Below are 15,040 nucleotides of genomic sequence, written 5' to 3' on the forward strand. Positions count from 1 at the left end.
GTGTTACTGTACACTGTGTACATCTGTGTTATAAACAGCACTGAGAGAAGACTGCGTTTCCACATTGCACACAGGGCACTGACCCTGCATTGTGTATACCTCCATTATTATGGCATATTCTACATAAATTGCCACCTATCATCGAGAGGTGCTGCTAAACTACTTCATGTGCTCTAATAAATAAAATCAGCACACAAGCACACCAGCACATGAAATATGGAATCTACAACTTTATTACAGAGACTGCGATCAAGATTGTACCAGTGTCATATACAGCACTAGTTACCAAATACTAAGTCCCCAACTATTGTAGACATGCAATTCACACAATGCTTTGCCATTCTTTACACTGGCAAAGCATCACGGTAGTTGTACTTTTACAACAGCTGGCCACCTGGCATTTGACGGCGTACAGCAACACGAATGTATCCCTTATATCTGTTTAATATACTGAATTTGAATTGCGTATATTTGTTTTGTAAGGCAGATACTCTCCAGTACAGGGGCATCATTTATTTAATTCTCCACTATTTTGGCATGTAAGCGACAAACTGATGGGGCAACAACCTGTCTCCCTTTAAGCCATCAAAAAGCACATGTGAATTAATCCACTTTATATGGTCAAAATGTGTGCAATAATACCATTAATGCAGGGATTTAAAATTATCTCCAATTTAGGAGCCAGACAAACATGTTCAGAAACCAAACTGTTTTCTCTTTTCAGGAGTACAAACACCAAAGGATGCACATTTGTAAAAAAAATATATGCATTTTTTGGGGGGCTGTTATAATAATTTGTTTTGTTTATAGTTCTGATGCTCTAAACCATGTGATATAAACGAGAATGAGTTTCTGTATTGAATATTTACAGTGAATGACAACATTGAAAACATCCGCCATCTTTGTAGAGGCAGGAAGTGTATCACTATATACACCATGAATTTATAGGTACTATATGTTTCAAGACCTGTGATGAATTGGGCTCCTTGCTTAAATCATGGCGCAAGGAAGGCCACAGTCCTCCTCTACCTACAGACACTTGCATATAACATTCAGTGATACAAGAGGGGGGAAAAAAAACTATAAACTTTACTCATAATGGCATAAACGGAGCAACCAAAAAGTTCAAGTTAAGCAGAAATTCCATTGATAATTTCTGGAGCAGGGGGCCAGGAAAGGCCAGGATAAGCTGAAACATTGCTTCTAATTCACAGTCTTTGGTGAGCACACTGCAAACCCTGAGGATTTGATGGAAACACCCTAACCCTCCATTTCCAGAACTACAGACTGGCAAAGCATTATAGGAGTTTCAATTCTACAATAAATAGGAACCTACCCTGACTCAACCATCCATAGTGTGACAAAAGGAAATAGACTTATGGTGTTGTGTCCATTTCACGTATGTTATTGCCGATAGAGAAACTTTAAACAGAAATAACGTCACACATACGAAGAATTTACATTGAGCAATTTTAGTTTCCCCAACACATATCTATTGTATCTAAAGCAACCGTCCATCTGTGGATTACAATATTACAGCATGGCTGTTCTCGCCGATACCCTCCGTACAATACGCCAATAATATACATTGTATACTGTGCAGATCCTACACTGAAAACCTTCATGTTGTGCAAATCAACAGCCCAATATCTCTGAGAAGTCAATCCGTATACAAGGGTCCACGGTCCACTATAAAGATGCATCTTTCACCCAGAGACTGAAAACCTCATTTTGGGATGATGTCCATCCGCTCAATTGCTACATCGACTTCTCTTTAAAAACCTGATCTTTACTTTTCAGTGGAACTCTTATCAACTACTTGTAATTTTAAAGTGGCATTTCAGTTTGGAGTTGATCCAACCATTCTCCCTTCCCCTCAAAGAAATAAAAATAAAAATAGAATAAAAACCGGTAAAAGGGGCATTAAAATAAAAAGCTTTCAGGAAACTTTTGCCATAGTGACTGCTATTTTCTTTTCCTGGATATATCCATGGCAGCGTCAAAATACGCCATTGATTAGTCAGGAAAACAAAATTAAACTCACACTTTAGATTCCGGTACTTCCTGAAAATTCCCATCTTTACAGATTTTGCATTGAGCTAAACCAAACCAGGAGGTGTCTGAGATAACTGATTTCCCCTGTAGTTTATTTTGTAGAGCTGTGCATATCCCAAAAATAACTGGGATATGCACAAGGATTCTACAGGATTTTATTTGTTTTGTTTTTTTTAAAGGAACACTGGCGATAGGAATACAAAACTGTAGTGTCCCTGTGCCAAAAACGTATTGTTCCACACCCCGATGTTGAAAGAGTTTGAAGGGAAAAAAAAAACTTTTAAACATTTACCTCTTTTTAGCGCCAAGGTCCCTCGGTGCTGGCTCCATCTCCTTCTACGACGTCACAACGATCCAGGAAGCTAATGCGCATGCACTGTGCGCTCCAAGTGTACATTAGGCCTTCCCCATAGAAAAAAATAATAATTTAAACTTTCCTATGGGGTTTTTAAAGACGCTGAACGTCCTCATACACAGTGTGAGAGTGTGGTTTCATGGAGTTAAACTCCGTCTAAACTATGTCTGTTAGGCAGTCACTAGAGGCAGTCTTAACCCCTGCAATGTAAGCAATGACGTTTCTAAGAAGCGGCAATGTTTTTACATTTCAGGGTTAAAAAGACAGGGACACTTTGGTAGGGAGGTGAGGCTACTGGGTGTTTCTACTGTCCAGATCCATGGATGGTTGGACGAAAATGGAACAGGCCCTTATTCAAAAGATAAATCTGTCGGCCAGGAGAGCGCTGGCGCAGGTATGGCTACAGGGGGAGACCCCTACGATAGCGACGGTGATACAAAAAATAAAAGACACCTTTCTGATGGATAAGTTGATGGCTCAGGTGAGGGGGACAACGAAGAAATTTGACAAACTTTGGTGCCCCTGGATAGATAGCACTGTAAGCGATTAAGATGGACGGGACTGATTGAGGCATCCGGACGTCACTAGGGGACCACTGAGTTAGGCGGCGTTTTGGGCGGCCTCGATACGACCTACGGGGCGAAGAACTACTTACCCCTGTGTGAGATAGTGGTGCGTGGGCATCATGCCCCTCACCCCCCCCCCCTTTTTTTATCCCCTTCTCTAAGGCCTATCCTATCTCTTAGTTTTTAGATCACTTCAATGAGATGAAGTGGTTTAGGCGCCTACAGTTTCCCTTTCAAACTTGGAAATCTGACAGCTGCATGGTTGGTAAATATCTCGACCCTAATCTGCACACTACACCTACCGCACAGGCCCCAGAAGTGCCCCTTTAACAGTAAGAAACCTTATGTAATATAGGTCAATGTATCATCTCATATTTTATTTCTGCATGCCGTCTCCCAGTGGGCACTCTTCCATTATAGAAAGATGGCACTGGTACATGTTTCCATGACCTCTCTCCGATAGAGCAAGCGAAATTAGAGCAGAAAAGAGGATATTTAAGAGGCTACTGCAGATGAACATCATCAAAAGCTAATGACTCCATATCACCAGTGATGCGGTGCTTCCTTACTATATGGTCACTGTCGCAAGTTTGCATAGTAGACCTTTCAAACCAGATGAATGACAGGCATCCCATAACATAAAGCATCCTTGCAGCAGTGTGAATTGTTGAGAATTCAAACAGTATTTAAAGTTTTAGGCCAAACACACCAACTTCGAAAATTTCTGCTAATTCTAACTTCAGTAAATAACCACGTAAATAATTTATAATAATAATAATAATAATAATGATAATAACAATAAAGTATTTAACCAGGAAAGGCACATTCAGAAACATTTTTATTAAAATTTACAGATTTTAAGTACAGCCCTCCTACTTCGCCAAAACCAGTTCTCTAATCTGCAACTAATGCACCATTAATATTCGTGCTCTCTCCTAAAACAATATGATTAGGTAAATAATGTTATGCTATACCCAAACATACTGTATTATTGTAAAAAAAGGAAAGAAAAACCGCTAAAACATCTACAGCAGTGTGATTATTACAGATATGGGGAAGTAAGCAACTATAAGTAAGAGTATTAGGAGTACGAAATGACGTTTAACCCCTTAAGGACCAAACTTCTGGAATAATAGGCAATCATGACATGTGAAACATGTCATGTGTCCTGAAGGGGTTAAAGAAATTAGAGGGGCTGTATACAGGAATGCAAAACTCTCTGCAGTCTACGCAGATTTTTCTATAACGTTTTTCTACAAAATTCTCACATACTCTGTGTTGACAATTCAGCGTGCTTTTCTATCCTACACACAATCTAACTTTACGAAGATATACGTCCGTTGTTATGATACAGTCAATGGGTTCCATGTGCTTACTGAGCCGGTACATACTACAAGTATTATGCACACGCCATTTAAAATCTAAACTTACCCATTGTACAGCGCTACGGCATTTGCTGGCGCTATATAAATAATAAAATAATAATAATGATGATACGCGTACATAGTGTTTACAGTTTAACTATAGGAAGCAGTTACACATGCTGCCCTGTATAACATGGTAAAGTACGCTTAGTGTAATTCAGGAAGTTGTTGCTCTGTACAGGACTGTGGAACATGCTGGTGTATTAAATGTGCAATACATAAAAATAACTCAAAAAAAATATTTTTCTCTAAAAAAATAGTACATTTAATTGCAAGGAATAGTGGATACTATACAGAATTTCGATAGAATCATAATAAAGGGGTAATGTGTCTGATCTGGATTACCCTTATTACATATCTATACAAACACATACACATTATTATTATTTTAGTATTTATATAGCGCCATCATATTCCGTAGCGCTGTACAATGGGTGGACTAACAGACACGTAATTGTAACCAGACAAGTGGACGTACAGGAACAGAGGGGTTGAGGCCCCTACTCAATGAGCTTACATGCTAAAGGGAGTGGGGTAAAGTGACACATATACATATATAATTATTATTTTATTATTTATATAGCGCCAGAAAATTCCGTGGCGCTGTACAATATATCAGCAAGGAAGGGATATATAAACTATATATGAATAATAATGACACAATGTTTTGACAGACACACGGTGATCATGACATACAGTTATTTATTGTGAAGCTACACTGTTTTGTATATTTTGTGTACAAGGAACACACAAACTGCTCGATATAATACACAGACGTATGAAGTGTAAACTACACTATATATACTCAAACAGCCACCTGATATAGTGAAAGACACACAGGGAGCATGTCAAACATATACTTTAACCACGCAATGTTTGTGTACACTGTGGTATTCTGTATGAGTATAAGATATGCATGAAGCAGTATGTGAAATAAATGCACAGGGAAAGCAATGGACTACCGGTATATGTAAAATACTGTAACACACCACTGTGCATATCTCAAATACATGCAGATGGATATGCTGCATATACACTACAAGTATACACAGTTCTGTATGTAAAATACTGACATGCATGTATACTGTGTGCATAACAAACTGATAATGCAGTTACACAATGTTCTGTATAGAATCTAGGTAGAATCTAGATAGAATCTATGTAACTATCAGATATACAGACATATCTCCTTGGGACACAGGTGCACAGGGGAAAAAAAGCAATATAACACACTGTATGCAAATAAAATCCAGTGTTTTGGTATTATACACGAGCAGCATGAATTTCCACATTACAGAGAAAGTATCTAAATACACGTTGTGCCTGTTTAAAAGGGCACACTGCCTTCTAAAGAACAGCACATTCTATGGAAAATTCTAAACACAGAACGATAATGACATGTGCCACACACACACACACAGCAGTGTGCCTGAGAATGAAATACACATACATTACACAGTATATGTGATTTATATGCAACATGTACCTTTATCAGTACAAATATTAACCCTATACACAGGCATGTTTACCAATGTCACAACAAACAGTGTGTACACAGTGTGGATTACAGGACAGGACAATGCTTGTCTATGTTACACGCAGAGTTGTGTGGATACAGAATACACATATTATGAACCCCAATATATGGGATAATACTTTTTAAGGTATGGGGTTTCCAAATTATTGACCCCCCCGTTGTTGTGGGACTCCCACTCCCAGCATTAAACCAGTCTTTAGGTTGGATAAGGATCGTGAGAGTTAGAGTTCTATAGGAACACGGGTTTTATCTTGTTGGGACCCCTGTTTTGACGGGGTTCCCTCTGCCCCCCTCCCCCATGTTTAGATTCCTGCAGCGGCTGGGTGCCTATTACCTGTACCTGGGTATTGGGGCCCCTCTGTGAGCTGTCCTGATGGTGTGGGTTATTGGGGGTCCGCGCAGTCACGGTGGGTAGAGGGGTCGGTGGGATAATGTCAGACGCTCTCAGTGCAGCCTGCTCCCTGTGCAGCCATAGCGGGTATAGTGAAACTTTATCCTCAGGCTCAGCCTCTCTGCCGGCACCTCCCACCAGTTCCCCACCCAGCCCTGCCACCCTCTGCCTTAACCCTTCACTGCCAGCCTCCAAACTCTGCTACCCTCTACCTTAACCCTTCACTGCCAGCCTCCAAACTCTGCTACCCTCTACCTTAACCCTTCACTGCCAGCCTCCCAGCCCTGCCACCCTCTGCCTTAACCCCTCACTGCCAGCCTCCAAACTCTGCTACCCTCTACCTTAACCCTTCACTGCCAGCCTCCCAGCTCTGCCACCCTCTACCTTAACCCTTCACTGCCAGCCTACCAGCCCTGCCACCCTCTGCCTTAACCCTTCACTGCCAGCCTCCCAGCTCTGCCACCCTCTGCCTTAACCCTTCACTGCCAGCCTCCCAGCTCTGCCACCCTCTACCTTAACCCCTTAATGCCAGCCTCCCAGCTCTACCACCCTCTGCCTTAACCCTTTACTGCCAGCCTCCCAGCTCTGCCACCCTCTACCTTAACCCTTCACTGCCAGCCTCCCAGCCCTGCCACCCTCTGCCTTAACCCCTCACTGCCAGCCTCCCAGCTCTGCCACCCTCTACCTTAACCCTTCACTGCCAGCCTACCAGCCCTGCCACCCTCTGCCTTAACCCTTCACTGCCAGCCTCCCAGCTCTGCCACCCTCTGCCTTAACCCTTCACTGCCAGCCTCCCAGCTCTGCCATCCTCTACCTTAACCCCTTAATGCCAGCCTCCCAGCTCTACCACCCTCTGCCTTAACCCTTTACTGCCAGCCTCCCAGCTCTGCCACCCTCTACCTTAACCCTTCACTGCCAGTCTCCCAGCTCTGCCACCCTCTACCTTAACCGTTTACTGCCAGCCTCCCAGCTCTGCCACCCTCTGCCTTAACCCTTTACTGCCAGCCTCCCAGCTCTGCCACCCTGTACCGTAACCCCTTACTGCCAGCCTCCCAGCTCTGCCACCCTCTGCCTTAACCCTTCACTGCCAGCCTCCCAGCTCTGCCATCCTCTACCTTAACCCTTCACTGCCAGCCCCGACACGCTCTGCCTTAACCCTTTACTGCCAGCCTCCCAGCTCTGCCACCCTCTACCTTAACCCTTCACTGACAGCCTACCAGCACTGCCACTCTCTGCCTTAACCCTTCACTGCCAGCCTACCAGCACTGCCACCTTCTGCCTTAACCTTTCACTGCCAGCCTCCCAGCCTCTGCCTTAACCCTTCACTGCCAGCCTCACAGCTCTGCCACTCTCTGCCTTAACCCTTCATTGCCAGCCTCCCAGCTCTGCCACCCTCTGCCTTAACCCTTCATTGCCAGCCTCCCAGCTCTGCCACCCTCTGCCTTAACCCTTCATCGCCAGCCTCCCAGCACAGCCACCCTCTGCCTTAACCCTTCATCGCCAGCCTCCCAGCACAGCCACCCTCTGCCTTAACCCTTCACTGCCAACCTTCCAGCACTGCCACCCTGTCTTAACCATTCACTACCAGCCTCCCAGCCTTGCCACCCTCTGTCTTAACCCTTCACTGCCAGCATCCCAGCCCGGCCACCCTCTGCCTTAACCCTTCACTGCCAACCTCCCAGCCCTGCCACCCTCTGCCTTCACCCTTCACTGCCAGCCTACCAGCCCTGCCACCCTCTGCCTTAACCCTTCACTGCCAGCCTCCCAGCACTGCCACCCTCTGCCTTAACCGTTCACTGCCAAACCTCCCAGCCCTGCCACCCTCTGCCTTAACCCTTCACTGCCAGCCTCCCAGCACTGCCAACCTCTGCCTTAACCCTTCACTGCCAGGCTCCCAGCACTGCCAACCTCTGCCTTAACCCTTCACTGTCAGCCTCTCAGCACTGCCACCCTCTGTCTTAACCCTTCACTGCCAGCCTCCCAGTCTCTTTAACATTAGCCCTTTAAAGCTAAAAATCTAGTTTAAGTACGGAACTGTATTCTTAAGGCATACACATGGCTTTTTATATATTGCAATTTACACAGCCATCTCCAACACATATAAACAGTGTAGGATTTTTTTTTGTATTGTTTTTATGATGACTCACGTTTCCCAGCCATGATTAAAGGACACTGTAGCGGAATGACTGTTCTTAATACATTTAATACATTTTTATTCCCTTTTGTTCGGCTGTCCATACAGCCCCGTTCATTTACCGAACCAACTCTGTCTGGTCCCCTTGTTTTCACCTTTTAAGTACCGACCACCCCTGGCTGTTAACCACAAATTGGTTATTAGTTCAAGTGCTTTCCCTGTGTGACCGCCATTCGAATAACCGAACGCACGTGTTCAAACAATTGGCGGTCATTTTGTCTCCCGAACGCAGGCAGCGGTACGTGTTCGTCAACGGCGTGGAACAGTTTTTGGCTATGCGACCACTCGAACACCCGATAAACTGGTACCGCAGCCCATCTAACTTCCTGAACAGTTATGAGAATGGCGTGAGGCAGAAACTACCGAACAGGGAAACCATTCGTACCCAAACAGCCAGGGGGAGCATTCGTCGGTGTTTGTGCGAGAACCCCCGAAAGATGACCGGTCGTTGCCTTGTTTTCTCTGGAACTGTTTTGGGGCATCTCCTCATGGCCGACCGGTCAAAACTTCATTCGAATGGCGTTCCCGAACAAAGGGATCTGAGTGATGTTTTGGCAAAGTGTGCGCTCAGATTCAAGCTATTCGGTGATGTAATTTTCGTGGCTTCTGAAGTATTAAAATGTATTTTTGGGGTGTTTTAAAATATTGTAGATTTTTCTGTACCTGAGAGATAACGGAGTTATAGCTTTTTCTCACGCAATTATCTCTCAGGCACAGAGGTTCTTGGGAGGAAAAGCCCTGTATTTTTGTATAGAAGCACCCATATAGGGGTCTAGGCATAAAAGCCGTGTGTGGCCAAAATAAAATGAGTTGACTCCCAGAACTGTGTGTCGTCCAGTTACTGGGGGGAATGGGCTATATCTACTAACCTGCGCCTACCTTCCAGCTCCAGAGGATTACAGCAGAGATATTCAGTCTCAGCATTGCAGCTCCGCTACAGACACTTATCAGATAGATCTATAAACAAAACAGTACCAAATATAGAAGGGAAAAAATCCAATAAATAACATTTTTACAAGAAAACAAACAGCGCAAAGAAAGGTTTTATGTAATAGAGTATCTGCCCTCAAGATGCTGTGAACTATTTAACTATTACTCACATCATACTCAGGCAGGCAAATATACGTATCAAGTTAATATTTTTGGATAAGATTTTCAATAATTTCATATTTAGGATAAATATTTTAATGTTTTGATATATGTATATATATATATATATAGTAGACAAATAGTGCACTCACAGGTCTTTTGCATTTTTAAAATTTTTATTGTGTAAACAGCAAATACAACTCGGTTCTGTCGACGTTTCAGTCCACACAGGACTTTTTTCAAGACCTTGAAAATAGTCCTGTGTTGACCGAAACGTACCGTAGACAGAACTGAGGTGTATTTGTTGTTTACACAATAAAAGGATTATTGCAAAAGACCTGTGAGTGCACTTTTCGTCTACCTTATAGTGTTGGCTGAAGTTTTGGGTTAAGGGTTAAGAGAACCTCCCTTTCTCAAGTCTAATGCATTTCTGAGCAAGACGACACATAGAATTCAAAGCTGAGTTGTGATACAGGGGTTAAAGCGACATGAGTGCAGATAAGACACAGGTTTGATAGAAAATAGACACCATTCTCCAGGAGGGTTGTAAATATCTTGTGTGAAGATCACAGAGTGAGCGGGGAGAGAGAGAAAAAAAACAAGCAAACAGTGCAGAAGACGGTGCTAGAAGGGGGATGTAAAAACAAAATAATGACTTATTTTAAAGGACCACTCTAGTGCCAGGAAAGCATACTCGTTTTCCTGGCACTAGAGTGCCCTGAGGGTGCGCCCACCCTCAGGGACCCCCTCCCGCCCGGCTCTGGAAAGGGGAAAGGGGTAAAAACTTACCTTTTTCCAGCGCTGGGCGGAGAGATCTCCTCCTCCGATCCTCCTCTTCTCCTCCCCGTCGGCTGAATGCGCACGCACGGCAAGAGCTGCGCGCGCATTCAGCCGGTCACATAGGAAAGCATTCACAATGCTTTCCTATGGACGCTGGCGTGCTCTCACTGTGAAAATCACAGTGAGAAGCACGCAAGCGCCTCTAGCGGCTGTCAATGAGACAGCCACTAGAGGACATAGGGGGAAGGCTTAACCCATTCATAAACATAGCAGTTTCTCTGAAACTGCTATGTTTATGAAAAAATGGGTTAACCCTAGAAGGACCTGGCACCCAGACCACTTCATTAAGCTGAAGTGGTCTGGGTGCCTAGAGTGGTCCTTTAAGAATGCATGGATTCCCATCCAAGAGTATACAGTATTTGCATGAAGGCCTATATCCAGCATACACAGACACACACATACACTAGCAAACATGTACATATACACAAGTAGTGTACATGTACAAGTATACACAAGTACATACACAATATACACAAGTTCACACAACAATATACATATAAATACAACTAAATACCCAAATATACGTACATGCACACCTACACACACACACATCCACACACAAGCACCAATACTTGTACCTACAGATATACAAATGTGCCTACACATACAGAGACCTATATATATATATATATATATATATATACACACACACACATGTACACATACACCTATTCACATATACATACATGTATGCATGTATATACACACACACACAAATATATGTATACGCATACACATAAACACATGAACACATATACATACACACAAACACATATACATGCATGCACATGAACTCATACACAAATATAAATGCACAGTCACATATATAAGCATACATGCATAAGAGTATGGAAAAGCATAGGTCTACACATAGTACTTTGTATATTGATAGAATATACATATTGGAATGTGTTTTAAAGTGTTGGTACATATGACAGAACATTACGATAATGCTGGGGGAGTGTTCATGTAAAGTGTTGGTAGAAGTGTACACTCCTCCAGCATTATGGGGAAATGTAAAACTTTGGAATAAAAATACATCACTTTTTTGCACGGAAAAGACCTGTGTGTGCTCCCCTTTTGCCAAATTTTATATATATATATATTTGTGGTCAATATTGCCATAATGGTTAGATATCATATAATTAGTAATAAACATCGTAGTTAATAACACCAGTCGGTTGTAGTGTGCCGGAACCGAGAAGGCAGTAGGCCTGTAATAAAGAGGGCCCACCTTAGAGGGTGATGTGAATAAAGGGAGTGGTGGGAGGAGTAATTCGCCAGACCAACCACGGTAAAGTAGGAGAGGATTGGATGCCCTTATAAAGGGGACCCAAGCCCCTCCCACAACTACAAGCCCAGCCTTAAATCTCTATATATATATATGATACATTTTTGATATGCTAATACTTTGGGGTGAGGGGGGGGGGGGGGGGGGAATCATTTTAAAAGCTCGTCCGAAAATATTGGGTCACTTTGAAAGATTATTCAGAAATGTAAAAAAATCAAGGCCATAATGTTTATGTATTTAGAGGAAACAGTTGTTGACAAATCATCGTGAACAGCACTGAAAGATTCCAGAACCTTAAAATGGCACACATTGAATCATTACGCATGTTTTATATTACATTTTTTTTTTGTTAAGTTTTGTTCATCAGCAGCAGTAGTGGTACAGATTATCTGTGTTCCGACATTCTGGCAGCTGCGGAATGTAATGCAGACAAATAGACACACACACACACACACACACACATACAGACAGACAGACACACACAATCTCACTAGGCGTCTGCCCTTTCTTGCAGGGAACATGCATAGCTCCTGTCTGCCTTAGATTAATAGGAATAATTAATAGGCAATAGCCTTGCGAATTGACTGATGTGTACAGCGCTATGGAATTTGCTGGCGTTATATAAATAATAAAATAATAATAATAATGATAATGTGTCCCCTCTACAGTTAGTGATATGGTAGGGAAGATGCTGGGGTAAAGAGAGAGATACTGAGTTTTATCCACTAAACACCAATTTATAGAGAAATTAAACCATAATTGCAAATAGGACAAAAAAAAGCTGATCTGGGAAAATTCGCACATTTAGTGATAGCCAGAGATTGCCCCATTTTGTTTTAATTTGAAAATCTGTTTCCTACTCAATGCAGAGTGATTTTTAGTAAACATACCCCATTGGATTCTACTCTCCCCAGCTCATCATCCAGAATGTTAGAAAAGTGTGAGGAATTAATGACAGCAGCAAAGCTTGGCTAAATTCCTAGGAATGTGACTCCCATTAAAATCAGGCAGCCTTGGACATGCATAGAGATTTAGTGCGCACAGTTGCATTATACGTTTAGCTCCTATTGCGTGGTGTGACGTCACACTGTCATACCTCACAAGTGTCCCTTTTTAGGAGGCCCAGTCTCTATGCTGAGTTCAAACCCCTATGTCCTCCTTTTCTATCCAAATGTCACGTCTCTTTTTTAGGAGCTTCATATTGTTAGTGTGTCTAAGTGTATAGCATAGCTCCGCAGCAATACTAACAGTAATGTGTAATGTTTTAGGAATCAGTCTGTGTCCACCTAAAATTACTCAGGATATCACCATCTGCGACACAGCCCATGTAGACCCCTACACTTCTGTTAAAATTTTTGGGAGGTATGCACTGTGCAATACAGGATTTGAAAACTAGGGGTGTATCTGCTGACTAGGCCTGGCTATAGGATGACAAATTTTAGGGAGGGGTGAGGTTCTTAGTGGATGGCTGCTTGTCAAGGCTGCTGCCTGTTTCAGACCACGTCGCGCCCCACAATTGTCCTGGCTGGGAATCCAGAAACCTAAATTCATTACTGTTGGAAACACGACATACCGGTATATATAAAATACAGATTTAATGGAACCTTCAATGATCTTAATGGGGAGAACATTTATATACATATCATGGTCCAGCATCAACATTTCTAAACTATTTAGCTCATTCTACAACAGAGGCACGCCACAACTCCATCCAGAGACAGTTTAATATGTCCCAGGGGCACAGCCGGGTTTCCAGTTTGGGGACCTCACCTAGAGCCCTGGGCTTCATAAACAACACTTAATTACATGTCTGTTATTCTGACCCAGGGCTAGGTCCCCTGTAATATATGGCATAGCAGAGCAGGTGATAATAACATGACTGTCACTTATCTCTCTGAAATATCCGTCTTACATCAGCTGGGCACAAGGCACATTAAAGTAATGTGCCGACTGACAGCCATATGATCATCACCTACATCAGTGCACTGCATACAGGAGGGCAGAGGCGGCTCTCTAATTAGGTGATTTAGGCGGCCGCCTAAGGCCTCGCGCTGTCTGGGGCCTCGTGGTCGCCTAAATCACCTTAGGGCTGACTCACATGTCGAGTCTTCGGTCTATGACCAAGGGCCCGACAAAGGAGGGGGCCCGGCGGCTTGCCCTTTATGCCGCCGGGCGCAAGGCCCCTCCAGTCAGTCTGCCCTAACTGAGAGCAGAGCACTACCTCCGGGCTGCAGCTCCGCCAGGTGCAGAGCTGCAGACTGAGGTGTCTCGCTATCTCCAGCCTGTCAGAACATTGTCGCGGGTTACCATGGCAACGCTCAGCCTGGAGATCGTGAGACTTACCAAATGGCTGCAGACCGGAGAACTGGACCACCGGGGAGGGAGGTCGCCCACCGGACCACCAGGGAAGGTATTTATGAACCCTATCTACCCCCTGTCAGAGCCCCTCCACCCCCCTCTACCTCCTGTCACAACCCCTCCACCCCCCTCTAACCTCTGTCACAGCCACTCCACCCTCCTACCCTGTCATCCAACAGCCACCCACACACCCTGTCATCCAACTGTCACCCCTCCACACACACACAAACCATGTCACCCTTCCACACACACACACACACTGTCACAGCCCCCACACACACGGTCACAGCCCCCACACACACGGTCACAGCCCCCACACACACACGGTCACAGCCCTCACACACATACCCTGTCACCCCCACCCACACCCTACCATCCCTATGCACACACTCTCACCCCCACACGCACACACTGTCACCCCATACACATACACTATCACCATTTTCAAACACTTTCAGACCACACACTGTCACCCCCTTCACCCAGACACACTCACATTAAACCCTCCTAATCCTGTCACTCTAACCCATAACAAACTCACCTGTCCTTGCTTTACCACATTAACCCTCCCAATCCTGTCTGACTCAACCTTCTCTTGCACTGTTGCACTCAGTCCCCAACCCTGTCACACACACCACCTTCACCCTGCCACTCTCACCCTATCACATAAACCCCTCCATTTCTGTCCTCCAACTGTGTCACACTCACCTCAAATCCTGTAGCATTCTCCCCCCCAACCCTGCCACACTAACCCTTTCACATTAATCTAATCCTGCCACATTAGCCCCCTTAATCCTGTCACAGTCACCTCCAATTATTCTGTTACACTTCCTCCTCAAAACATGGCGCATTCACCCCAACCCTGTGATACACCCCCCAACTATGCCACACACAGCCTGTCACTTTAACCTCCTCCAAGTCTGTCACACTTACTTTCCCA

General features: G+C 44.0%; 1 protein-coding gene across 4 annotated transcripts in view; it reads right to left on the reverse strand.

Moving 5' to 3' along the window:
- The window catches only part of RARA (retinoic acid receptor alpha), a 114,346-nt gene extending 107,938 nt beyond the window's left edge, over nucleotides 1-6,408 (reverse strand). For 2 of the 4 annotated variants that reach the window (XM_063459074.1, XM_063459075.1), the window contains exon 1: nucleotides 6,278-6,408. The gene's annotated coding sequence lies outside the window, so the exon portion shown is untranslated. Of the gene's footprint in view, nucleotides 1-6,271 lie in introns of all 4 variants that reach the window. The other 2 variants (XM_063459071.1, XM_063459072.1) reach the window with 1 other exon arrangement.
- Between the last annotated feature and the right edge of the window lie 8,632 nt (nucleotides 6,409-15,040).

This window comes from Pelobates fuscus, chromosome 6, assembly GCF_036172605.1.
Source record: "Pelobates fuscus isolate aPelFus1 chromosome 6, aPelFus1.pri, whole genome shotgun sequence".
NCBI classification, from domain to species: domain Eukaryota; kingdom Metazoa; phylum Chordata; class Amphibia; order Anura; family Pelobatidae; genus Pelobates; species Pelobates fuscus.